Source organism: Odocoileus virginianus, chromosome 4 (genome assembly GCF_023699985.2).
Source record: "Odocoileus virginianus isolate 20LAN1187 ecotype Illinois chromosome 4, Ovbor_1.2, whole genome shotgun sequence".
Classification (NCBI taxonomy): domain Eukaryota; kingdom Metazoa; phylum Chordata; class Mammalia; order Artiodactyla; family Cervidae; genus Odocoileus; species Odocoileus virginianus.
Window position 1 is genome coordinate 90,346,170 of NC_069677.1, and position 25,984 is coordinate 90,372,153.

The window sequence follows — 25,984 nt, forward strand, 5'->3', positions numbered from 1 at the left end:
CCTGTCACAGAGTCAAGCTCAGAAATGCAGTGAGACAAGCCTTCGTTGGACAGTTAGTCAGAGTTTAACAGATTTTTCAAAGGCAATGACTTAGCGGCTTTCCTTGTGAAGTTCTTGGAGAAGGAGAACTTCGTCTTAGTTTGGATTCTTACTGCAGGCACTCTGAGGCAGGATTGGGGGGCAGGTGACCCCAGAGAGCAGGACTCAGGGAGGAGGGAAGCAAAGCGAGAAAGCCCAGGGAAACGTGTGAAGGAGCCGCCTCATTTCTGCAGATCTGTCTTTGGCATCTCTCTAAGGAACCATGCCAAGCCCGTGTCACCCACATCTCAGATTTTTCCCCCGGGAGGACGCAGATGCTGGAGCTCTTCCTCACTGAATTCTGCCCTCCTGAAGGCTTGGAGGTTGCCTCTGGCAGCATCACCTCGCCATTGCGGCTTTGGGCTTTTATGCACAGCTGTGTGTACTTGACAGGCTCAGAGAAGGCAGACCAGAGGGTTAGGGTTAATGCCCTTGATGTGGGTTTATAGGCATGGAACTGTCCACCACGGCTGCACTGGGTCAGAAGGAACGAGGGGCTTCAGCAGGCTGCATTTTGGCATCGGCTACCACGGTACATTCTAGAACTGTGCTTTCCAATACCGTAACTACCTGCTATGTTTAAATTAGCTAATATTAAAATTCAGAGTCTCAGTCATGGTGGCCACATTTCAAGTTAAGCACTTGAGTTAGCAGTCTCATGTGGCCCGTGTCTATTGTACTGGATGGAGTAGACATAGAACATTTCTGTCATTGCAGAAGGTTTTGTTGAGCTGTTCTAGGAGATCTTTGGCTGAGTGTCTTCAGTTCTGTAGGTCCCTGACAAACTAGTGTGAGCTGAATATCTAGTAGTCAGGATAGGCTAGGCTTTGCTGAAATAACAAATGACCTCCAAGCCTTCGTGGCTTCAGATAACAAAGATTTATTTCTTACTCAAACTATGGGATCCAGGTTGAGACAAAAAACCACCATGTCAATCACGTGACAGAGGAAAAGGGAGTGAGTCTTATATGAATAACTGATGCGCCAACCAGAAAAGACCTGCTGTTTCCATGCATGAGTCGTGGAATCCTACCACACTGCGGCGGATTAGGAACTTCAGAGAGGAAAACTGGGTCTCAGCAAGCAGGTCTGTTGACTAGCTCTGCTTATACAGTCGCTTTCTCTTTTACTTCCTTGAGCATCTACTCAGCAGATATTTAAACATCTGCCAGGCATGCTGGTGAGCCTGGGGGTATAGAGCCTGGATAAAGGCAAGCTTCTTGCCTTACGGAGCTCACTTACCATGTGCTGGTAAATGGCCACTAGAGAGCAGTTACAGCGAAGGGGTTAGTATCCTCGTAAGCAAAGAACAGGATGCTTCATTATCAGCAAAGCAAGCAGTTGCTATGCGTATCGATGAAACTGCTAGAACTGTGACTGTCTGTCCAAATCGAGTCCCGACCGTCACGAAGACAGGGAAGTGAGGGTGTCTGTGCATCCCTCCCTCCCCTTCCATTCCCACAGTCAGTCCATTCCTGAATGAGACCCAAACGAGGTGTGGGCCCTGCCGAGTGGGGGCCACGACACCACAGTTTGGGCATGGCACGGAGGTTGCAGGGACTTGCTCTGTGGACCTGCTGGCACCTCACAGCATCACCACGGTGCTGGGTGACTGCCTTCCTGGCACAGAGCCGCAGCTGGGCGGCGGGCCTTCTGGACGTCCCCCTGAGGAAGTCAAACAGAACCGCCAAGGGCCACCTGAGGGAGTGCCCTGGCGTAGAGGGTGGAGGAAGCAGGGAGCTGTGGCGGGGGGCGGGGGCCACTTCCTGCCCTCCACCAGCTTCTCCATGGCTGTGGGCACCCTGCCCTTGGGCACTCACCTGCCTGTCCTCAGAGCAGGATGTGGGGCTAAACGTCCTAGCTCAGTTCCTGTCTTCCAGTTTAGAGGATGTCTACAAGGCACAAGGTCATTCAATTCTATTTTTTAAAATTCAGTTCAGTTCAGTCACTCAGTTGTGTCTGACTTTGCAACCCTATGGACTGCAGCACTCCAGGCTTCCCTGTCCATTACTAACTCCCAGAGTTTACTCAGACTCATGTCCATTGAGTCAGTGATGCCATCAAGCCAACTCATCCTCTGTCGTCCTCTTCTCCTGCTGCCTTCAATCTCTCCCAGCATCAGGGTCTTTTCCAATAAGTCAACTCTTCCCATCAGGTGGCCAAAGTATTGGCGTTTCAGCTTCAACATCAGTCCTTCCAATGAACACCCAGGACTGATCCCCTTTAGGATGGACTGGTTGGATCTCCTTGCAGTCCAACTTATTTATTTGGCTGCCCTGGGTCCTAGTTGGGACATGTGGGATCTAGTTCCCTGATCAGGGATCGAACTCAGGCCCCCTGCACTGGGAGCATGGAGTCTTACCCACTGGACCACCAGGGAAGTCTCTAAATTAAATGATGTATATTTTTCTGTATTTTTTTCTGCATTTCAACCCATTCATTCAAAATAGACCTGCAAGGAGGCAACTCACTGGTTAAGCACCTGGGCTCTGGGACCAGACTTCCTGGGTTTGCATCTCAGCTCTGCCACTGGACAAGTTACATAACATTCTGTGCCTCAGTTTCCTTATCTGTAAAATGGGAATAAAAACTGTCCCTGCTTCGGAATGGAATATATGATAGATGGATACATGTAACTTATTCACTTCATTGTGCAACAGAAGCTAATACGACATTGTAAAGCAGCTATACCCCAATTAAAAAATAAATAAATAGATAAATAAGATAAATAAAACACATGAAAAAATTTAAAAGTTAATAAATGAAAAGCAAACACAAGGAAAATGGTCCCCACGTCACATGGCGGTTGTGAGAAGTGCGTTGGTTACTGGGCACACAGCACTGAGCAAGGGGCCAGGTGCTCAGTAAGCACGCGGATGAGTGATCGGGTCATCATTATGATTATTCCTGAGTGCCTGCCCATGTGCTCCGCCACACACGCTCTGGGCCGGGGCTGGGGAAGCTCACCGTCAAGCTGGGGACCCTGGCGGTGCTCGTGGCCTGGCTTCAGGTCTCCGCTCCGTCACTCACCAGCTGCAGGACGTCGGGTGAGTTAGGAAGCTCTCCAGGTTTCCCGGGTCAAGTGTGGATAAGGACTCAGCGGTTTTTGAGAGGACTTCAGCATTCAGCCCTGAGCGACCCTCGACAGGACCCGGCCGTAGAGGTAACTGTAGGGAGAGGAGAAGAAACGGAGTGGACGTGCGAGGAGGGAAGGCGAGTGTGTACTGGAGGACTGTGCCTGAGAAGAGGCGGAGGGCAGCAGGAACAAGGGGCCTCGGGAAGGAAGAGGGGACGGACGATGTGGTCTCGGAAAGCTTCCTGTAGGAGGAGGCGTCGTGACAAATGGGCCTTAAGGGTGGATCAGGCAGGGAAGGAGGGAGAAAGCATTCCAGCTGGAGGAAGGGACGCCGAGCCCTGGACACCAACTTATCTTACTGGTTAGATGAGCGGCTCGCTTGTTGAAGGGTTCTGATTTGGAAGGTAACCTTTAGGTCACTGGGCTCGAAGACAAGCAATGAATTTGAGTCAGTTCTGGGGAGGTAGACAAACCTAGAGCCTATTATACAGTGAAGTAAGTCAGAAAGAGAAAGACAAATATCATATATTGATGCATAAATACGGAATCTAGAAAGACGGTACTGGTAAACCTACCTACAGGGCAGCAGCGGAGAGGCAGACATAGAGAACAGAGTTTCGGACACAGTGGGCGAGAGAGAAGGTGGGATGAATTGAGAGACGTGCAAGGAAACATATATATTGCCATATGTAAAACAGATAGCCCGTGGGAATTTGCTGTCTGACACGGGGAACCCACATCTGGCGCTCTGTGACAACCGAGATGGGTGGGATGGGGAGGGCGGTATTCAAGAGGAAGTGGACATGTGTATACCTGCAACTGATTCATGTTGATGTGTGGCAGAAACCAGGACAATATTGTAAAACAATTAGCCTCCAATTAAAAATAAAGTTAAACTTAAAAAGGGGAAGGTAACCGTACAGAGTGATGGGGTCAAAGACTTATCTGCAATAGAGGAGACAAAAATAATATAATGACCTTTAAAGCACTTACTATGTGCCTGGCACTATCCTAAGTGTGTTCATGGGTTAACATTTTTTTTTTTAATAGCCATCTGATTGGATGAGTACTCTTGTTATCTTCGAGTTACAGATGGCACAGAGAGATTAAGACACTTGCCGAAGGTCACACAGAGGAAAAGTCTAGATCCAGGATTCAAACCCAGACATCCTGGCTGTGTACTTTTTGAGATGCTTTGTGGGCATTTGGGAAGGAGTTGTTGTTCAGTCGCTTAGTCGTGTCCAACTCTTTGCAACCCCATGGACTGCAGCGCGCCAGGCTTCTCTGTCCTTCACTATCTCCAGGAGTTTGCTCAAACTCATGTCCATTGAGTCGGTGATGCCATCCAGCCATCTCATCCTCTGTTGTCCCCTTCTCCTCCCACCTTCAATCTTGTCCAGCATCAGGGTCTTTTCCAATGAGTTGGTTCTTTGCATCAGATGGTCAAAGTATTGCAGCTTCAGCTTCAGCATCAGTCCTTCCAATGATCACCCAGGACTGATCTCCTTCAGGATGGACTCGTTGGATCTCCTTGCAGTCCAAGGGACTCTCAAGAGCCTTCTCCAGCACCACAGTTCAAAAGCATCAATTCTCCAGCACTCAGTTTTCTTTATAGTCCAACTCTCACATCCATACATGACCACTGAAAAAACCATAGCTTTGACTATACTGACCTTTGTCAGCAAAGTGATATCCCTGGTTTTTAATACACTGTCTAGGCTTGTCATAGGTTTTCTTCCAAAGAGCATGCATCCTTTAATTTCATGGCTTCAGTCAACATTCAAGTGAATTTGGAGCCCAAGAAAATAAAGTCTGTCACTGTTTCCATTTTTTCCCCATCTATTTGCCATGAAGTGATGGGACTGTATGCCATCATCTTAGTTTTTTGAATGTTGAGTTTTAAGCCAGCTTTTTCTCTCTCTCTTTCGCTTTCATCAAGAGTCTCTCTAGCTCCTGTCCACTTTCTGATATTTAGGGTGTTGCCATCTGCATATCTGAGGTTATTGATATTTCTCCTGGCAGTCTTGATTCCAGCTTGTTTGCAGGAGGAACAATATACAGTACTTGAGAAATGATGCTGCTCCAAAAAGAGATAATGTAAGAGAGATTTAAAGAATAGCCAGTGTTTGTTGTGAGATGGGATGTCTAGGTCTCTGGAGCAGGAGAGAAAGAGGACCTATGAGTTAAGAAGAAAGAGAGTGAAGTCAGTCAGTCGTGTCCGACTCTCTGTGACCCTATGGACTGTAGCCCACGAGGCTCCTCTGTCCATGGCATTTTCCAGGCAAGAGTACCAGAGTGGGTTGCCGTTCCCTTTTCCAGGGGATCTTCCTGACCCAGGTCTCCCGCATTACAGGCAGACTCTTTACCGTCTGATCCACCAGGGAACCTTACGAGTGTAAGGGGGCAGAGAAATCAGGGCAGTTGAGGGATCTCCCAGGAAACAGCTGAGATGTTCACACCCATGGAAGCGCAGAAAGGCAGGTGGCAGAGGGGTAGTACTTGTTAGGGGCTTACAGAGAGGAAGCAGGCTTTTGAAATCGGGTCCCTGACCACACAATCTAATAAAAGTTCTGTTGTGCACACTCTCTGGGAAGGCAGGGTAGCTGGAATCAGGCGGGCTGGATCCTAGTCCACGGTCTGCCATCCTGGCTGCGGGACTTCGGGGGGCTCATTTACCCTCTCTGTGTCTCAGTCTCCCCGTTTGACAAACAGGGTTACTTACTTCATAGAGTCAAGTAAGGACTGGATCTTTTAGTTTATGGAGCGGGCTTGGGATAGTTGACACTCTGCAAGTATTGGCCTTCCTGGGTGGCTCAGTAGTAGAGAATCTGCCTTCCAGTGCAGGCGACTCGGGTTTGATCCCTGGGTCGGGAAGATCCCTGAAGACAGAAATGGCAACCCACTCCAGTATCCTTGCCTGGAGAATCCTATGGACAGAGGAACCTGGCGGACTCTAGTCCATGGGATTGCAAAGAGTCGGACACGGCTGAGGGACCAAAACCACAACAACGATGCAAGTATTGACTCTTATCATCGTTTTCATTATTGTTCCTGAAATCCCAGAAGCCTTGACAGCCTAGGACAGAGAAAAGGTCTGGGTGTGGCCAGTGGTCTAGGCCGCTCTAGCCTGAGTCCCACAGTCTGGTGGCTTGAGTGCAGAGATAGTCACGACGCTCCTGTTTGGAAATGTGAGAAAATGACTCTCCCTTTGGTCGACGAACTTCCTCCTTTTTGTAGTGGCCGATTCTGGAATCTCCAGGGAAGTTTTCAGATTCACATTCCTATTGTGAGAACAAATGTGTGCAGCCGAGTGCTTACGAATAAGATACCAAGGCCTGGGAAACACGGAGGCTTATAAAAAGCACCAGAGGCATTTACAGAGGAACTCGGTGAGTCCGCGCCTCAAACCACAGACGCTGCCACCCCCTCATCGAGGTTTCAGTTGGTGTCAAAGCTTCCCCCCAAATTTCCCGTTTTAGGGCAGACACTCTATCACGTGAACATCTTCCCCTTCCCCCTCTGCCCCCACCCCAACCCCAGGGCCTTAGAGCTTCTGCTCATGAAAACATCAAAGATAATGGGACAGGTAACCAACAGACACGCCTCCCTGATGGAGTGACGTCACACTGATTGCCTTTTCATTTGGAGAGCACACTGCTTGTTTAAGATGTCACTCAATCAGTTGATAAGCGTTTGCTGTATCAGCAGGACTTCTGAGTCAACCTGTCAGCATCTCAGACAGGAATTCCAGAGGCACCATCTTTAATGCAGGAGAGCCATGTGAGAGACCCGGGTCTATAGGCCTGGGTTGTTGGAACTGGTAAAACTCGGAGGTGTGGGAGAAGACGTGCTCACAGGCTTCTTCCACTCATTAAAGACTGCTTGGATGTACAGATCCTTCTTATGAGAACGCATACCCAGGGAATTCCCTGGTGGCCCCGTGGCTAAGATGCTGAGCTCCCAATGTGGGGGGCCCAGGTTTGGTCCCTGGTCTGGGAGCTGAGGATCCCACATGCCGCAACTGAGACATGAGCGGCCAAATAAATAAATCAATTAAATCAAATATTTTAAAAAAATAAAAAAGACTGCATGCCTAGGGTATTCCCTGGTGGTTCAGTGGTTAGGACTCTGTGCTTTCACTGAGGGCCCAGATTCAGTCCCGGCTAAGGGAGCTAAGATCCCGCAAGCTGCATGGTGTGGCCAAAAATAAGTAAATAAAAATAAATGCTTAAAAGTAGGGAAAAGTTTAAAAAATGCATGCCTATTCACCTTATGAGAATTCATGCTGGGGTATCTCCCACCACTGGGCTGGATCGGGACCTCCAGGGCTGCCTGAGTACCCTGAAGCGAGGGCAGAGGTGGCAAAGGGTTGTGGAGAAGGGCAGGCTCCAGCCCTTGTGACCCTCCACGCTGCCACTGAGAGACGACCACTTGGGGAACTTTGTAAGTCAGTTCAGTTCAGTTCAGTCGCTCAGTCGTGTCCGACTCTTTGCCACCCTGTGGACTGCAGCACGCCAGGCCTCCCTGTCCATCACCAACTCTGAGTTTACCCAAACTCATGTCCATCGAGTCAGTGATGCCATCCAACCATCTTCTCCCACCTTCAATCTTTCCCAACATCAGGGTCTTTTCCAGTGAGTCAGTTCTTCACATCAGGTGGCCAAAGTATTGGAGTTTCAGCTTCAGCTTCAGCATCAGTCCTTCCAATGAATGTTCAGGACTGATCTCCTTTAGGATGGACTCACTGGATCTCCTTGCAGTCCAAGGGACTCTCAAGAGCCTTCTCCAACACCACAGTTCAAAAGCATCAATTCTTCGGTGCTCAGCTTTCTTTATAGTCCAACTCTCACATCCATACATGACCACTGGAAAAACCATAGCCTTGACTAGATGGACCTTTGTTGACAAAGTAATGTCTCTGCTTTTTAATATGCTGTCTAGGTTGGTCATAGCTTTTCTTCCAAGGAGTAAGTGTCTTTTAATTTCATGACTGGGGAACTTTGCAAAGAGGTTACAAAATATGGGCTTGAATGAAGGTGAGGATTTTGGAGTCTTTAAAAATCAGTCCCTTAGAGATGCAGCTGCAAGTGAGGAATGGGAAGGATCAGAGACCACCACCGTCCCCGGGACTAGGCAGGGATGCGTCTTCCCTAGATGTTCCAGAGGAAGAGTGGTTTTGCCCACACTTGGTTTCAGACTTACAATAAAATTCCGTTGTTCCAGCAGCCCCCAGATTAATCACTGGGAGGGCCCTCATTGATTTCATAAGCACTCATGTCTGAGGTTCTGCATCTTGGCTACAGGTGGGAGTCACCCAGATAGACCTGACACGTTCAGATGCTTGGGCGCTCCTCATGCCAGTTAAACCAGAACCTCTGGGGCTGAGACCCAAGCCTCCACAATGCAGCCAACATACACGGCGCTTGCCGTATGCCTTAATGCATGTGTGAGTGCTAAATTGCTTCAGTCATGTCTGAATCTGTGTGACCCTATGGACTGCAGCCTGCCAGGCTCCTCTGTCCATGGGATTCTCCAGGAAAGAATACCGGAGTGGGTTGCCATTTCCTCCTCCAGGGGATCTTCCTGACCCAGGGATCCAACAGGAGTCTCCTGCGTCACCTGTGTTGCAGGCAGATTCTTTACCACTGAGCCTCCAGGGAAGCCTGTGCCTTCTGCATATCCACACGTTGAATCCTTGTGGCTCTCTTAGGAGAGAGGTGAGGACTCTGTTCCCGTTTCATGGATGAGAAGAGGCAGGCACAGCCGAGTCCCGTGCTCTCTGCAAGATCACGCGGTTGGTGATTCGCAGGATGTGGATTTGAACCCAGGCCATCTGGCTCCAGAGTCCACGCTCTTAGCCAGCAGGTTCATTTCCTCTTGTGACATGGGAAACATAAGTTCTTGGCAAAGCCCTGTGCTGTCAAGTGGCCACGGAGCCAGGAATGGAGACCCTGTAACTACTTTCCGGGAAGCCAAGGAAAAGATCTTCCCAAGCCAGCCCATGTTTATAATTAGTAATTCAAAATAATTTCTGCCAGAAAATGCAGACTTTCCCATCCCTCCCACAGACTCTCTGAGGGTGAGATTTTTCAACCTTTCCTTTCTCTTCCCCGTGTCCACCCCAAAATGTCGGGAGCTGGACTCCATCTGGAATTAAGTGGAGAGAAGGTATAGTTTGTCTTTGGATCTTCTGTTTGTGGTCAAGGTCCAGTCCATTAGGCAGAAGTCTTCCTGACATGTGTGCCTGGATGGAGACTTGTCACATGCTTGTCTGGATAGTCTGTTGCTACTGGAGGGGCCGAAAAGCAGAAGAAACAGCACAGGATGGGAAGGCACACTCTATCTGGTCCCAGCTCCGTCCCCAGACCAGCCTAGAGTTGACTCCAGGCGGCCCACTTCACCACCCTCCAGGCCTCTTTCGTAAAATGAGGAGAGTTGGATTCAATCTGAGGTCACATCTCAGTTCAGCCAAGAGACATGTTTTGTTTGGCCCTGACTTTCACATTTTTTTGAATTAATTGCCAACATTAAAAAATTGGAATCATTTACATCAAGTCTAGATTTCCAGCTTCTCCTGAATAACTGGAAGAGATGCTTTTGCCCTGCTGGTCCCCTAGGGAAGTGCGGGCTGGCATTGAGGGCCGGCGCTCTCTTTAGACGGGGCTCTGGTCTGCAGGCTTCCCCGTCCCCCACTGGTCACTGTAGCTGTTTCCTTACCTTTTGGCCCCTGTGGGGACTGGAAATCAGGGGATCTCCACAGTCTCCTCCAGAAGCTGAGACTCCTCTTTGATTCAGCATCTTAAAACCTGGAAGGCAAAGACAGAGTCTCAGAGATTGAGGCTCAGTCAATATTTTCATGTAGAGCTAGGAACCATCCAGGTCAAACTAATAAACAACAATGTTCTCCGAGAGACGCTTGCCTCTCACAGAGACGTTTTGTCTTCCCCCTTGACACATAATTTACAGTGTTCCGCATCCTCCCGGTTCATTTTTATATTCTGGCTCATTTTTCGAAGGCAGAGACAAAACAAAAACCATAAAAGGGGATGAAGAAATTGCATGGTCAAGAGTAGAGATAATGGGATAATGCGTTCTCAGAAGGACAGTCTGAAACTGCAGAAGAACTACCTGTTCTTCAAAACAAGATAATCTGAAATAAATTCCAGGAAAATATGTCAGGTGGGTACTGAGTCTGCTGTTGTTTCCCACAGACCACATTCAATAAAACCCTCTTCTCCTGATAGGATGTGAAGTTCTCAGGGAGCTGGGAGGTTTATTTAAGACATTTAAGATGACCACATAGTCGCTGGAAATCACACATACCTTTTTTAGGTGTTGTTGACTCAGAGCTCTTCTTGTGTGTATATGTGCTCAGTACCTCAGTGGTGTCTGACTCTTTGCGACCCCGTGGACTGTAGCCCACCAGGCTCCTCTGTCCGTGGTATTCTCTAGGCAAGAATACTGGAGGGGGCTGCCATTTCCTCCTCCAGGGGATCTTCCCAACCTAGGGACTGAACTCTGAACCCTCGTCTCCTCCATTGGCAGGAAGGTTCTTTACCACTGAGCCACCTGGGAACTCTTCATATGGGACGTTAATCAAAATACAGCAGCTGGACGGTGATTCTTAGTCCCTCTGACTACTCACAGTTTTCTTTTATGCATTTCCTTCATTTTTTACTGGCCTAATAATGCAAATAAAAGTAGTATGAACAAGTATCAAGGAGTAGAAAGATCTGAAGTGAGAAGTAAATGTCTCTTCTTTGTTGTTTTTTAATTGTGCTAAAAATTTCACAACATAAAATATACTATCTTTACTTTTAAGTGTTCAATTCAATAGTGGTAAGTGTACTTACATATTGTACTTCATTATCTTAACCCCAGTGTTAACCACAGTTGTATTCTATGTCCTTTCAGAAAATTATATGCACATTCTTTATTATTAATACAAATATATTTTTTTACACCTTTTAAAGTTTCTACATCAGCATAGGTCAGTCTTGCTTGTTCTTTTAGTGACTGCCAAATATTCCATTTTAATGGATAATTTACTTAACTACTCATTACTGGATATCTAGGTTCTCTTGAGACTTTGGCTATTACTAAAAGAAAATAATCCTATAAACAATGTCTTTGGCATACACATTGGTGATTGGCTTATGTACAAGTGTATCCTGTGGCTAAATTCTCAGTAGCCCACAAGCAGAGACATTTGTCTGGTTGACACTTCTCTATCTGAAAACAGATAAATGGTCATTTACACACCACTGCAGATGGTGACTGCAGCCATGAAATTAAAAGATGCATACTCCTTGGAAGGAAAGTTATGACAAACCTAGACAGCATATTAAAAAGCAGAGCCATTACTTTGCCAACAAAGGTCCATCTGGTCAAGGCTATGGTTTTCCCAGTGGTCATGTATGGGTGTGAGAGTTGGACTGTGAAGAAAGCTGAGAGCTGAGAAAATTGCTACTTTTGAACTGTGGTGTTGGAGAAGACTCTTGAGAGTCCCTTGGACTGCAAGGAGATCCAATGAGTCCATCCTAAAGGAGATCAGTCCTGGGTGTTCACTGGAAGGGACTGATGTTGAAGCTGAAACCCCAATACTTTGGCCACCTGATGGGAAGAGCTGACTCATTTGAAAAGACCCTGATGCTGGGAAAGATTGAGGGCAGGAGGAGAAGGGGACGACAGAGGATGAGATGGTTGGATGGCATCACCAACTCGATGGACATGGGTTTGGGTGAACTCTGGGAGTTGGTGATGGACAGGGAGGCCTGGCGTGCTGAGGTTCATGGGGTCTCAAAGAGTCGGACACGACTGAGCGACTGAGCTGAACTGAACACACCAGGAGTTTTTAGACAGAGTAGAATCCTTATCATGAACTATAATGGCATAGAAAATAAACTGTAGCAATGACCCAGACTCTGAAATTAGATGACTAAGTCCAAATTTAGGCCCTGCCAGACTGATTGTAAGTGTTAGTTGCTCAGTTGTGTCCGACTCTTTGTGACCCCATGAACTTCTAATCTTAGAGAAGACTAGAGAAAACCCTAGTCTTCTCTGTCCAAAGGATTTCCCAGGCAAGAATTCTGGAGTGGGTTGACATTTCCTTCTAAAGGGGATCTTCCCAACCCAGGGATTGAACCTGCGTTTCCTGCAGCTCCCACATTGTAGGCAGATTCTTTACTGTCTGAGCCACCAGGGGAGTGTGATTATTAAAGCCTTGGAAAATTTGCTCATAATATCACTCGCCTCAAATTGCTTTTCTGGAAAATGGGTTAATTAATAGTCATAGCTGCCTCTGAGAGTTGCTGAAGAATTAAATGCACAGTACATGATCCCTATCAAAAACTCCATGCATTAGTTATTGTTTTTAGGTCTCTTCTTTTAAATACAAAATTTAAGCCTGACATTTTAAATGTAATAGCTTACAATAAATTTTCATTTTTAAGATTTTGAAATCCCATTGTATTTTATAATTCAATTGCCTGTTCAGTTCAGTCGCTCAGTTGTGTCTGACTTTGCAACCCCATGGACTGCAGCACACCAGGCCTCCCTGTCCATCACCAACTCCTGGAGTTCACCCAAACTCATGTCCATTGAGTCAGTGATGTCATCCAACCATCTCATCCTCTGTCGTCCCCTTCTCCTCCCACTTTCAATCTTTCCCAGCCTTAGGGTCTTTTCTAATGAGTCAGTTCTTTGCATCAGGTGGCCAAAGTATTAGAGTTTCAGCTTCAGCATCAGTCCTTCCAATGAATATTCAGGACTGATTTCCTTTAGGATGGACTGGTTGGATCTCCTTGCAGTCCAAGGGACTCTCAAGAGTCTTCTTCAACACCACAGCTCAAAAGTATCAATTCTTCTGCACTCAGCTTTCTTTATAGTCCAACTCTTACATCCATACACAACTATGGGGAAAACCATAGCTTTGGCTAGATGGACGTTTGTTGGCAAAGTAATGCTTTTTAAAATGCTGTCTAGGTTGGTCATAGTTTTTCTCCAAGGAGCAAATGTCTTTTAATTTCATGGCTGCAGTTACCATCTGCAGTGGTTTTGGAGCCCAAGAAAATAAAGTCTGTTATTGTTTCCCCATCTCTTTACCATGAAGTGATAGGACCAGATACCATCATCTTAGTTTTCTGAACGTGGAGCTTTTAGCCAACTTTTTCACTCTTCTCTTTCACTTTCATCAAGAGGTTCTTTAGTTCTTCTTTCCTTTCTGCCATAAGTGTGGTGTCATCTGCATATCTGAGGTTATTGATATTTCCCCCAGCATTCTTGATTCTAGCTTGTGCTTCTTCCAGCCCAGCATTTCTCATGATGTATATACTCTGCATATAAGTTAAATAAGCAGGGTGACAATAAACAGGTTTGACATACTCCTTTCCTGATTTGGAACCAGTCTGTTGTTCCATGTCCAGTTCTAACTATTGCTTCTTGACCTGCATACAGGTTTCTCAGTTCAGTTCAGTCGCTCAGTCGTGTCCGATTCTTTGTGACCCCATCGACTGCAGTAGGCCAGGCTTCCCTGTCCCTGTGACAAAGTATGGTTAAAATAGACAAAACCCATCAACATGTAAAAACTACCTTATGAAAGACCTTATCATCTGTATCTAATCAATTCTTGTTTTCCTCCATTTCCTTCGGAACTCTTAAGGTTTCCCTTTCTTTGTTTTTTTTCTTACATTTGACATGGAAAATTGCACTTACTTTTCCTGAGCTTATTCTAGGTCAGATAAAGCCAGAGCTTAGGGCCGACCTTTAGAGAAAATAATTTTTTTTTTTTTAATATTTGGCTGTGCTGGGTCTTAGTTGCAGTGGCTGGAATCTAGTTCCCTGAATAGGGATTGACCCCAGGTCCTTGCATTGGAAGTACAGAGTCTTAGCCACCAGACCACCTGGGAAGACCTCCTAGAGAATGGTTCTTTATACACTCTAAATGTCTGCAAATGTCTTCTGTTTTTGCCTTGTAATCTTGACTTCACTTTGCCATGTTACCTGAAATGACTATTTTCCTTTAATAAATGAAGCAGAGTGCAAAGGCCCCCTTCTCCCTCTGTTGCCCTGACCTGGGTGGGGGGAGGGATACAGCTTCACCCCCGTCCATCTTCCTGGGTCACCGCTGGCTGCCTGCCTGGATATGAGGTCTCACTTGGCCTCCTGGAGCCCAAAGCACTCACTCTTGGCTCCTGACTAGCGCTTCCTCTTTTTAACAGAGACCGGCTCTTCTCACCTCTCCATGGCTCTGATTAATCATCTTTTGTTAATCCTAATAAAAGATGGTTCCAGAGAAGCTACAGAAACGCTGGCTGGCTAGAAGTTATTGGCAGGAAATGTGATAGGGAGGCGTGCGTCCAGGTTCACGTGGAGTTTGTCCAGTGCAGTGACTGTAGCAACTCTTGAATAAGTCTTTATCCTGGAGACTCTTACCTCCACGGGGTAACATTCAAAAGGCCCCTCAGCTCCTGGCGCTGCTCTGGGGCCACAAGAGGTCCCTGTGCCCTAGGTTGTCAGAGGCATGGTCCCTACAGTCAGGCAAGCAGTCAAGCATCTCGTAGACCCCCACCTTGGAGCCTGAGACGCAAGCTGATATGCTGGGAATAGTTACAGATGGAAAGGAACTTTGCTGTTGGTGTTGCCTACAGTGACCCTGGAAGGGGTGCCCATCCTGGACCAGTGGCCCCAGTTGCCCTGACCTGCTCCCACTCAGCTGTGGTTAACTCCAGGGAGTGCTGGGTCTTGAGAGCAGGCTGAGGTCACGAGGTCAGTTTCCTTTGGAGGACTCACCTTGAAAGCTAACAGAGTAGATAAACATTTATTGAGCACCTACTATGTGCCAGGCTCTGTTCTAGAAGATCTGGGAAGGCAGTGAACAGAAAAGAGGAAGCACCTGCTTTCTAAGAGCTTATGTACCAGAAAGGGCCGTTATAAACAAACAGTATATTTGGTAATGATCCGCCCAGTGAAAAATAATAGAGCCAAGAAAAGTCAAGAATAACAGGAATGAGAACATGAAATAAAAGACATATTGGAAATTAATAAATAAAACTATTTGCAGATGACATCTTGCACATAGAAAATCCTGCAGAATCCACCAAAACATGGTCAGAACTAATAAAAGAGTTTTTTAGGAATGTTGCAGAATATAGGATTGACCAGATGACGCAAAACTCAAGAGTATTTGCATATACTTGCAATAAGCAATCTGAAGAGGAAATTTAAAAACAATGCCATTTACAGTAGCATCAAATAGACTGGAATACTTAGGAATAAATTTAACAAGGGCATTTCAAAACATATTCAAAGCATATTTGTCTCAGCGCCCAGGCTCTCTCTGGTCGCAGCACATGGGGCTCTCTTGTGGAGCGTGATTCCAGAGCACGTGGGCTCAATAACTGAGGTGTGCAGGCTTTAGTTGCCCTTCGATATGTGAGCATGCAGGCTCAGTAACTGAGATGTGCAGGCGTTAGTTGCCCTTTGGCACGTGAGCACGTGGGGTCTTAGTTCCCTGACCAGGGATCGAACCTGTGTCCCCTGCATTGGAAGGCAGAGTCTTAACCACCGGACAACCAGGGAAGTCCCTTGGAAAACTTAATATCATTAAGAAGGCAATACTTATCAAATTTATCTATGACTCAGTGCAATCCCTGTCAGAACCCCAATTGGCTTCTTTGTAGAAATTTGCAAGCTGATCCTAATGTTCGCATGAGTCCTGAATAGTCAAAATAATCTTTAGGAAGAAGAGCAAAGTTGGGGGACTCACTTCCCAATTTCAAAACTTACTATAAAGCAACAGTAGTCAGACAGTTTGTGGTACTGGCTTAGGATAAACTTATAGGTCAGCTGGATAGGCATAGGAAAGAGAGCCAATTTGAATCTCTTCTTCCCACCATATACAAAAACAAACTCAAAATAGAGACTTAAAGGTAAAGCCACAGCTATACAACTTCCAGAAGAAAAGTGAAAGAGAAAATGAAGTCACTCAGTTGTGTCTGACTCTTTGCAACCCCACGGACTATAGACTACCACGCCCTTCCATCTGTGGAATTTTCCAGGCAGGAGTACTGGAGTGGGTTGCGCTTTCCTTCTCCAGAGGATCTTCCCAACCCAGGGATCAAACCTGGGTCTCCTGCATTGTAGGCAGATGCTTTACCATCTGAGCTACCAGGGAAGTCATAGGGGTAAATCTTCTCAATCTTGGATTTTGCATTGGATTCTTAGGTATGGCACCCAAAACACAATCAACAAAAGAAAAAAAGACACATAAATTGTCCCTTATTAAAATTTAAAGCTTTTGGACTTTATTGCAAATTGAATATTTGTTAAGAGACTCGAGATCTAGAATATGTAAAGGACTCTTACAACTGAATGAGAAGAAGACAAATAATCCAGTGAAAAGATGAGCAGAGGCTCTGAATGGGCGTTTCTCCACAAAATAGGCACAAATGGACAATAAGCACCTGAAAAGAGTCTCAGCACCCTTAACCATCAGGGAAGCACAAATCTTTTTTGATTTCCACGTCTCTGGTTTTCCACAAAGATATCCCACTTCGTACCCATCAGAATAGCCATCATCAAAAAGTCAGATAATAGTGTGCAGACCAGGGTTCTTGGCTTCCTTAATCAATAGAAATTATTAACAGTAAGAGGTCAGACAAGAAGTTCAGGCGTGGCTTTGCTGGGGCTGCTGCGGCAGCAGGAGGGAGCAAGAGCAGGTCACAGGGTCCCTGCTCGGCCCCTAAGGGGAGCTGCGATGTGAAACAGGAGCTCCTGAACTTTCCAAGAGCGAGAAGCAAACACTTGCTGAATTCAAGCCAGTGGGATTTCTCTTTGGGGGCAGCAGGTATTTTGACTCCAACCTATTATGCCTTTTTCCCCCCATTTTTCACAAGTACAGAGCTTCACAATACACACTACAGCGCTAGACTCTTTCAGTTCAGTTCAGTTTAGTTCAGTCGCTCAGTCGTGTCCGACTCTTTGTGACCCCATGGACTGCAGCACGCCAGGCCTCCCTGTCCATCACCAACTCCCAGAGTTCACCCAAACTCATGTCCATTGAGTCGGAGATGCCATCCAACCATCTCATCCCCTGTCATCCCCTTCTCCTCCCTCCTTCAATCTTTCCCAGCATCAGGGTCTTTTCAAATGAGTCAGTTCTTTGCATCACGTGGCCAAATGATTGGAGCTTCAGCTTCAACATCAGTCCTTCCAATCAGCATTCAGGACAGATTTCCTTTAGGAGAAAATAGTTGGAAATTGACTGCTGCCTCTCGAGTTTAATTCTCCTTGCTGTTGTCTCCTTACCTAACAAGACAGTTTATGCTTTTTCGAATATTCTGATCACTTTTGGGATCATGATAGTAGAAGTGTGGGCACATTTCATAATTCCCGGAAGGCACTCAGTGAAGTTGGGCCAAAAGCCCTCCTGATATTAATGGAGGCAATCTATTCAAGTTCTAACAAATGGCACTAGACCTTCTCCCATAATTTTTCCAGTAATTGGAGGCAAAACTGTGAACAGTTCATTCGGTGGAGAAGAGCATTAGGCTGCTCTCTGGAAGCCATGAGCACTGACTGAGCTTTGCCTTAAATGTTCCTGCCTTTGCTCATTTTCTCTCAGTTCTGCCCACTCAACCCTGTTCTCACTTTCTTGTTAGCTGGAAACTAGTCTGTGGGATCTAGAACTAAAATGGGGAGAAAGATGTTTAGGATAATCAGGATCATGTTTTATTTTTAACCCTAAGCCCACAAACCAACCCTTTTTTTACCCATCATATCCCGATTACAAGAAAACCCTTTGAAGATCCATAATAACAGCTCATTTTAGTTGGAAAATGAACATCCTGGCAGGTCAGAATTCCACTCCTGAGAGAATCTAAGAGCTGGACGTTAAACTTAGCATCTACTCTTTACCCTGCACTGACTCAAATGCTGTGTAAGTAAAAGCAAAGTGAAAGTGAAAGTCAGTCAGCTGTGTCCGACTCTTTGCAACCCCAGGGACTGTACAGTCCCTGGAATTCTCCAGGCCAGAACATGGAGTGGGTAGATCCCTTCTCCAGGGGATCTTCCCAACCCAGGGATCAAACCCAGGTCTCCCACACTGCAGGCAGATTCTTTACCAGCTGAGCCACAAAGGAAGCCCAAACACTGTGTAAGGGATTGAAAGAATACTAGTCTCTAACATTTGGGGAAATTGGTCTGCCTTCCTTTTCTCATGAATAGCTCACTCTCTTAGTTCGTAAGGGGCAGGTGACTAGGCGTGGAGACGGTGCTGATCACCCCCGGATGGTTGCCCGGGCCCAGAGGAGAGCCCCCCACTGCATCAGCCCCCCACATGCCAGTGCTCTGTGGGGCTGCTTCCTCCCACACCCCTGGGGGCTGCTCAGAGCTGTGGGTGGCCCATGCACGTGAGGAGTCCTGAAGCTTCAGCTTCATTAACTTCAAATGAAATCTACCACAGCTCTCAACAGAAATCATAATCCTCCCATGGTCCAGAGAGTGAGCTCTTCTTAAGACCGTGCAGATCAAGAAATAAGGCCCACAGAGCAAAGTCCCTTTGCCATCATCCTACAGAGACCAGAGGATAGGTGAGCAGCTCTCAGCCCTGGTCCTTTCCTTAGGGGCAGGCAGTTCACAGATGTTGCTTTCATTGCTTCAGTCTCTCTGACCCAAGAGGCTTGGGCAGGGGAGAGTGGGAAGCCTTAGCGGTTCCTCCTCTGAGCCTTGCTCCTGCCCTGACTTCCCATCCATCGAAGGGTGTCCTCCTTCTCCGCAGGCATAGTTGTTTGTCCTTTATGAGTTCTCCCCGATCAGTGAGGTCCTTGGTGCAAAGCTCATCTCCTTTGCTCATATAGAACTGCTGGGAGTGACAAGCCCCAGCCCCAGGCTGGACCATCATGCCCATCCCTGGGGCTTTGTCTGGGTCCTGGGGGCACTGTGATTTGGCCAACCCCCCCTCCCGCCCCAGGATAGGCTGAGGCGCTGTAGCCCATGCCACACATCCCTGCCACGATCTCCTCCACTCACTCATTCATTCATTCATTCAATTCATGTTTGCGTGTTGCCAGCTTTGTGCCCAACACAGACGGAGGAACGGCTGGGCGGGACTATTCTGTAGGGAACACAGAGCTGAGTCCCTGTGACAGTCAGTGCTCACCACCCTGACGAGGCCAGAGCTCCTAGATGCTCAGACACCAGTCTAGGTGTTGCTGGAGGTATTCTGTGGATGCGATCAAGTCCGAAATCAATTGCTTTTAAGTGAGGAGAATGTCCTCAATAATCCGGGTGGTCTCGGCTCTGGTGAAGAGTCTTGGAAGCAGAGCCAAGGTTTCCACCTGTGACTGCGGCTCTGGCTCGCACCAGCCCCTCCTGACAGCCTCCCCCGTGCACCTCATCCCCTCCCACCAAGCCCTCTGCATCACGGGAGCCAGTTCCTTGTGATGAGTCTTCTACTCCCTGCCTCCTCCTGTTTGGACTCTCTGCTACTGCTGCTATGTCACTTCAGTCGTGTCCGACTCTGTGCGACCCCGTCCCTGGGATTCTCCAGGCAAGGACACTGGAGTGGGTTGCCATTTCCTTCTCCAATGCACAAAAGTGAAAAGTGAAAGTGAAGTCGCTCAGTCATGTCCGACTCTTCACGACCCCATGGACTGCAGCCTACCGGGCTCCTCCGTCCATGGGATTTTCCAGGTAAGAGTACTGGAGTGGGGTGCCATTGCCTTCTCCGGTTTGGACTCTCTAGTTAACCCTAATATATGTGCTTCGTATCTCTGAATTAACCTGTTTCAGCTGTACTCACTTTCATCAGCCTTCAGCTCGCAGAGAAAGCGTTGCATCCAGGTGAGCTAAGCAACTTGGTCGGCCCCCTTGGTGATGCTACCCCCTTGAGATCTCAGCCGGCAACTGCAGATCTCAGATTTCAGGTGACTTCTAAGTTTCTGGGAATGGGTAGAACATGGAGATGGAACTCAAAATGGAAAAATTAGATGTCAGTCCACGGTTGGCCCCTGGTGTGATGAACCATCAAGAGGCCAAAAGGCCTTGAATAGCACAGCCAGCCAAGTCATTACTCCCCATCAACGAAGCAAAGGGTGGGTCACACCGGAGAAGACCCGCCTTACTTGCTTTCAGGGAATCAGCTCGTCTCCATTTTAGACCTTACGGTGGAACAGGTCCATACCACTGAGACCCTCATGGAAACCACTGAGAATGGCCTTGTGAGTGCCTGTTCCGGGCCCTAAAAGCTCAGGTTTCCATCCCTGGTGTAAACACTCTGATGTGTGGGCTTCCGCAGGGTTCTTTCCAAGACCAGCTTTCTCTGATCCTCTTTATTAACCAACAGCTTGCATGTGAACTAGAATGTTTTTCAGAGTAATAAAGTTTGGTCGTGGATTTGGACAGGCTCTCCTCAGAGAAGCTGAACTGATAAAAAACCAGCCTGATCAGTGTGTGTGTGTGTGTTGGGGGGTTGCAGTCTCCTAATATTTTGAAAGCCTGCCTCCTGAGAGACGTGTGTACAATTCTGGAAATTCTTCAGAATCGGAAAGCTCTGCCAATTACTGTTGATCACAGTTTCCCCGTTTGCTTTTCGAGCACCAGATTGTAGAGACACCTTCGCTGCTGAGAGAACACTGGTCTTTCTCAGCATCTCAGTGAGCGCATCGTGACCTGAAACTTTGAGTATGTGAGTGTGGAAGCGCCTAGAAAAGGAAGACGTGTGTGAGGGAAAGGAAAAAGGCCACCTCCCAATTTGGGTTGAGGTTAGTTTGATGGAGTAATTAATGAAAAGCGATCAAGAGAATGGATTAATTAATTCTCTTTCAAGTCCTGCCGTGGAGGCACATATCCAGGAAAGGTCAGTGAACCTAAAATCAGGGGAAAAGCTGCCACAGAAGGTGGTTTTAAGCCTCCAAAGCCGCAGCAATCCCGGCAGGGCATAAATAATGCAGTTTCTAATCAAGCCGTCAGCCCCGAAGTCAGATTCTATCATCCCATGTTCTGTCTGTGCTTTAGAATGGCCAGGGGCCTGCAATCCATCTCCAGATGGAAAAATAACTTGTTCGTAGCTTTAGTATGCCTCGTTCCCAGATCTATATGGACGGCGCGGTGAGGAACAAAATACGAATTATTTTTTAAAGCCTTACGAATTCCTTGTGGCTGGTATCAGTCCTTTGACAACCCCGAGTGTTCACACGGGGGGAGGCCTCCACACTGCTCTTGACTTTGAACGATGGTCCCCCAAGCCCAGCTGCTGGAACAGCCGCAGTGGTCCCGCAGGCCTCGGCCCAGGTGGTACCCACTCTGCAGAGGGAGATGGAGGAGCTCAGAGACACGGGGCTTCACCCAGCTGGCCCGCCCCCGGCTCCGTGGAGCCCCGCCAAGCCCACAGTTGCTGGTTCTGTCCCCCACTCCCCCGCCGCAGTTGTCGGCCGTGAAAGACGTGTCCAGCTGTCCCGGGTGAGAGGCGCCGGGACTGCCCCGGTGTGGCCTTAACCTTTAGTCAAGCACAGCCGCTTAGCTGGGCAGCAATTTAGTGAAAGCATCCCTGGAGCTTAAACTCAGCTATTTTCTTTTTTCTGGTTCTTTATTCCACTTTCTTCCTTTCTGGCTGGGCTGTGTTTGCATTTCCTTCAAAAGGCGCGGTTCCCATCTCATCCAGCAGAAATGTCAGTCTTGTTTCTAAAACTGTCCTTTTCTGCTCCCCTACCCTCATCTCTTATCTTTGAAAAATATGCGTATTTAGCCAGTGGTCTCTTTTAGAGTCAGCCGGTCCAGTTCTGAGTTCCCAGGACACTCCTACGCTCTACTATGAAGTCTGACACATGTCTTGATATGTTTTGTGAAACAGAATGGTGAGCCACTGCAAGGTTTTTTGGTCTGTTATTTTATTTATTTATTTTTTTTGCATGGGAAAAACATGACACTGAATTTTGGATATGCTCTTCTATTTCTTGGACAAATTCTAGCAGTTGCTATCTGTCAGATCCAGGGGACTGCAAACACTGATAGGTGATGTTTTCAAAATGCCAACCTATGTATCTGGAAATGTCCTTTATTTCACAAGAGCACCCATGGTTTCTTGCTGCCGGTATTGGAATGATCGAGCATTGGACTTCATGTTTTTCCACTCTCACGTTTTCCTGAAACTAGCTCAGTACATTGAGCCGGTTCTGTTGCTGTCAGATGGATTTCCTGAATTGCTGGCATCAAGTACTTTGCTCCCTTTTCTGACACTCCGCTTCTATTTATAGCTGACAGATAATCAGAAGCCAGGGTCAAGGGCAGCTGTTGTTTGGTCAAGCCCAGCTGTTGAATGCTGATTGGCAACTGGCAAGGTGTGGCAACTGCCATCTGGTCATGCCAGGTCTGGATATCACTACCAGAGTTTATTCAATTCAGGCAGAAGCAGTTAACTCCAGCTTGCGTGCGGAAGCAAACCTAGTTAACCGTTCTGTACACTCCAGGTAGTCAAATTGGTCCCCAAGTTTAGACACAGGTTGAAAATTAAAAACAGCATGGTCTGAAGTCATGGGGTCTGTGCAATACGCCTTGCCTCTCCCTCCTGATCAGGATTCAGAGACAGAAGGATGTGTTTCTCAATCCCTTCCTGACAAATAGCACTGGGTACTTCTAACAGAACATGAACAAGAAAACTGATTTCTGTAGCTCAGAGGGATGAATATTTTCATAGCTCCCCAAGTATTGGAAGCCAGAGAAATATTACCTCCATCATATGAATCAACACGGCATAATGGATTGGTACCTCCCAGAAATTAGGTCAGCCCCATGAGAAATCAGGCTATGAATACTTCAAATGTATGTTTCATAAATCCATGCTTCAGAGCTCAACTCATTGCTTTTAAGTGGTGGATTGTAGGTAACCCTGTTTATTGCATGTCCCAGCACTGTAGGGGTTGAAGGGCTGGTGGGGAAAATGCCTACTCTGGTGGTTAAAGCTTTGCTGGGATTGATATGCAGAATTCTTGGCTTTGCAGTAGCGAATGACTTTGATAGTGATCTCAGCCATCATTCATCAACGGGTGCTGTGAATGACAGACGTTGCACAGGGTGTGGGGAACCGTCCCATACACCCCATGATCATTTTCTTCATCCAAGGACTGACAAAGCCAACTTCACCAGCTTTCTGAGGGAGGGTTTAGAGTTGGATCCCCCTTTTCAGGACGGAAAACTGAGTCCTGGTAAGAATAAGTCGCTCTCCGAAGCCAGGATGACCCTTGACCTCAGCTTCCCTCTTGGAAGTGTGAGACCCAGGCAGGGGAGGTGCCAGAAATCCTCCCATCCTTCCTTTGGCAAGTTCTCTGGGAAATGGGGCTTCTTGCCTGGAGACAGTCATTTTACTCGGAGGATAAAAAATCAAATTGCTTTGCTCACAAAAGTTTTCTTTGGCTCTCCACATGTAAACTCTGCTCATTCTCATGTCCGAAGACATGTTTTTAAGAGAAGCTGTGCAGTTTGGTAGCTGAATGCCTCTGCTTTGGGGTCCATTTGGCCCAAGGTTGAATCTTTGCTCTGCCACTTCCTCTGTGAACTTTGACGACTTAACGTATTTGAGCCGAGGTGTCTTCATCTGTGGAAAGGGGCTGGTGAGAGGCGGTGGTGTGAACTGGCAGCCCCCGCCTGAACAATGTGCTGCATCAAGTCATCACCCACTCGTAGGGATCAGCCAATCCCTGGGTGCCGGCGGGGAGCTGGTGTGTTACCTCTGGGTTCTGAGCCTGTCTGCGCCTGGAATGGGCTCCGATGATCGCTTGGGACACGGACAGGATGACCTATCTGCTGACCATCCCCCTATAGGACAGGATGACCATTCACCTACCTGCTGGATGCAGGCGGTTGCTTAGACTCCCTGCCCGTTGCCTACCCCTTCCTCTCCGGCGGCTCCTGGATGGAACCTGTGCTACAGACCCTTGTACGGATGTGGAAAACAAATCTACGGCTTCCAAGCGGGGAGAGGGGAGGGATAAGTTAGGATTTGGGGACTGACATTTACACGCAACTATATATAAAAGAGATCACTAATATGGACCTACTGCATAGCACAGTAGGAATTCTACTCAATACTTTGTAATAATCTGCGTGCAAAAAGAAACTCTAAAAGAGTGGGTATTTGTGTATGGATAACTGATTCCCTTTGCTATATAGCAGAAACTAACATGACATTGTAAGTCAGCTACACTCCAGTGAAAGCTGATTTTAAGACAGACCACTCTATGGGCATGCACAGTGACTGGGACGTTGCCAAATGTTTACTAGTTGTGTGTTTCAAGTTAAAGACACCTCTCATCAAATCCCAAATGGTCTCACGATTCGCCTATCCAGCTGTGTATAGAATGAGATTATTTCTGAGTTTTGACATGAGAAACGCCACACACAAAAAGAAAACCCAAACCTTATTAGCAAATTTGATTGATAAATGATGTTTTACTGTGGAAGAGGCCATACAAATGGTTAATGAATATGAAAAAATGTTTCGCTTTCACTGGCAACTTTTCAAAATGCAATATCAAAGAGCGAAGAAATTGAATTTTCACCAAATTGGCAGATTTAAAAACAAGAAAATTTACTGCTAGTGAGGGTGCAGAAAGACAGGTAATTCCACTCGAGGCTGGAAGGAAATTTAGTGCAATCACCAGGAAATTATTTGCTGATATATAATAAAAAGCCTTTGAGATACTCATATCATCCAACGTAGTTATCCATTTTAAAGAGATAATGCTTTCTTAAAGCGAATAAAAAGTTATGTTCAGAGATGCCTGTACCACTGCTACAATTTTAAACAGGAAGAATTAGAAATAAGCTCAGGACAATAAAAGGATGTTTAAATATGCTCCTTAGAGTGAAATATTATGCTGGCATTGAAATGAGATTTTAGCAAGAGTCTATGGCCAAACCACTATTTATGAAAAGTTTACATATGCAGGGTTACAGGCTAAGCACTCTGAATATACATTATGTCATGTAAACCTTGTTATGACAGATCAGTAACCTCCTAACTTCCAACAATTTATCATCTCATTTAAACCTCTTTGACAAATGAAAAATGGGAAAGACAGTTAACATGAGGGAATACCTTTGATATTTTTTTAAAAACGATTAGCATGCAAAATTGCATGTAGGTTTAGTTCAACTCTTTGAATACAGTAAGACCCACCTTCCTGCTGTGAGGAGGGGCCAGAACACCAGACCGCATCAGTTGTACGTTCCTGTGGTCCCCGAGCTCCTAAAGTGAAGGTGGGGCCTGGAAGGCGCATACCAGCTCATCCCTCGTCACCCTCCGTCCAAGATCACATTAGGTGAGGGCTGCGGATGTTTAGGGAAAAACTTACCGAAGTATCAACAAATCGTGAGATAGTCACTGTACTGCGGTATCTGGTTTTTCCACAGTGGGCGTAAGATCCTTCTGAGAGTTTTCAAGGTGGAAAAGCCATTTGCTTTACCGCCTTTTAAAGGAAGTGGGCAGTTCCTTCTTTCCTCCGGTCCTTTCGTCCTGACGGCCAGTGACCGACAGGAAAGGGTCACGGCGAAGCCCCGCGTCCAGGGAAGCCAGAGGCGTGCCTCCGTCCGGGCCGCCGAGCGGCCCACGTGACGCCTGCGGTGGCTTCGTGGTCACACGTGTTACAAGCGGAGAGAAGAGCGCAGCGGCGTTGGCCAAGCCCTGGGTGTTACCCAACCTCGGGGTGCTACCAAGAACGCTCCGAGCAAAACAAAGCGCCAACTGCGTGCAAAAGAAAGCGCCTTCTGCAGGCTGCCCAGGACCGCAGCGCCTCCCTGCAGGCAGGACGCGAGGCCAAGGGGACCTCTCCAGGA

The 25,984-nt window shown here is 47.1% G+C and overlaps 1 long non-coding RNA gene and 1 other non-coding gene across 3 annotated transcripts; both read right to left on the bottom strand.

Annotated features, from left to right (window-relative positions):
* LOC139034849 (uncharacterized) lies at positions 1–25,984 on the bottom strand. 2 transcript variants are annotated; one of them, XR_011487443.1, is made up of 3 exons: positions 25,504–25,984; positions 9,872–9,960; positions 1–3,245 (listed from the first exon to the last, which is right to left on the bottom strand). It is a non-coding gene; the product is annotated as an uncharacterized lncRNA (long non-coding RNA). The 2 variants fall into 2 exon arrangements; XR_011487444.1 differs by lacking the exon at positions 1–3,245 and adding an exon at positions 6,701–9,443.
* On the bottom strand, positions 16,257–16,328 carry TRNAC-ACA (transfer RNA cysteine (anticodon ACA)). Its single transcript has one exon. It is a non-coding gene; the product is annotated as a tRNA-Cys (tRNA).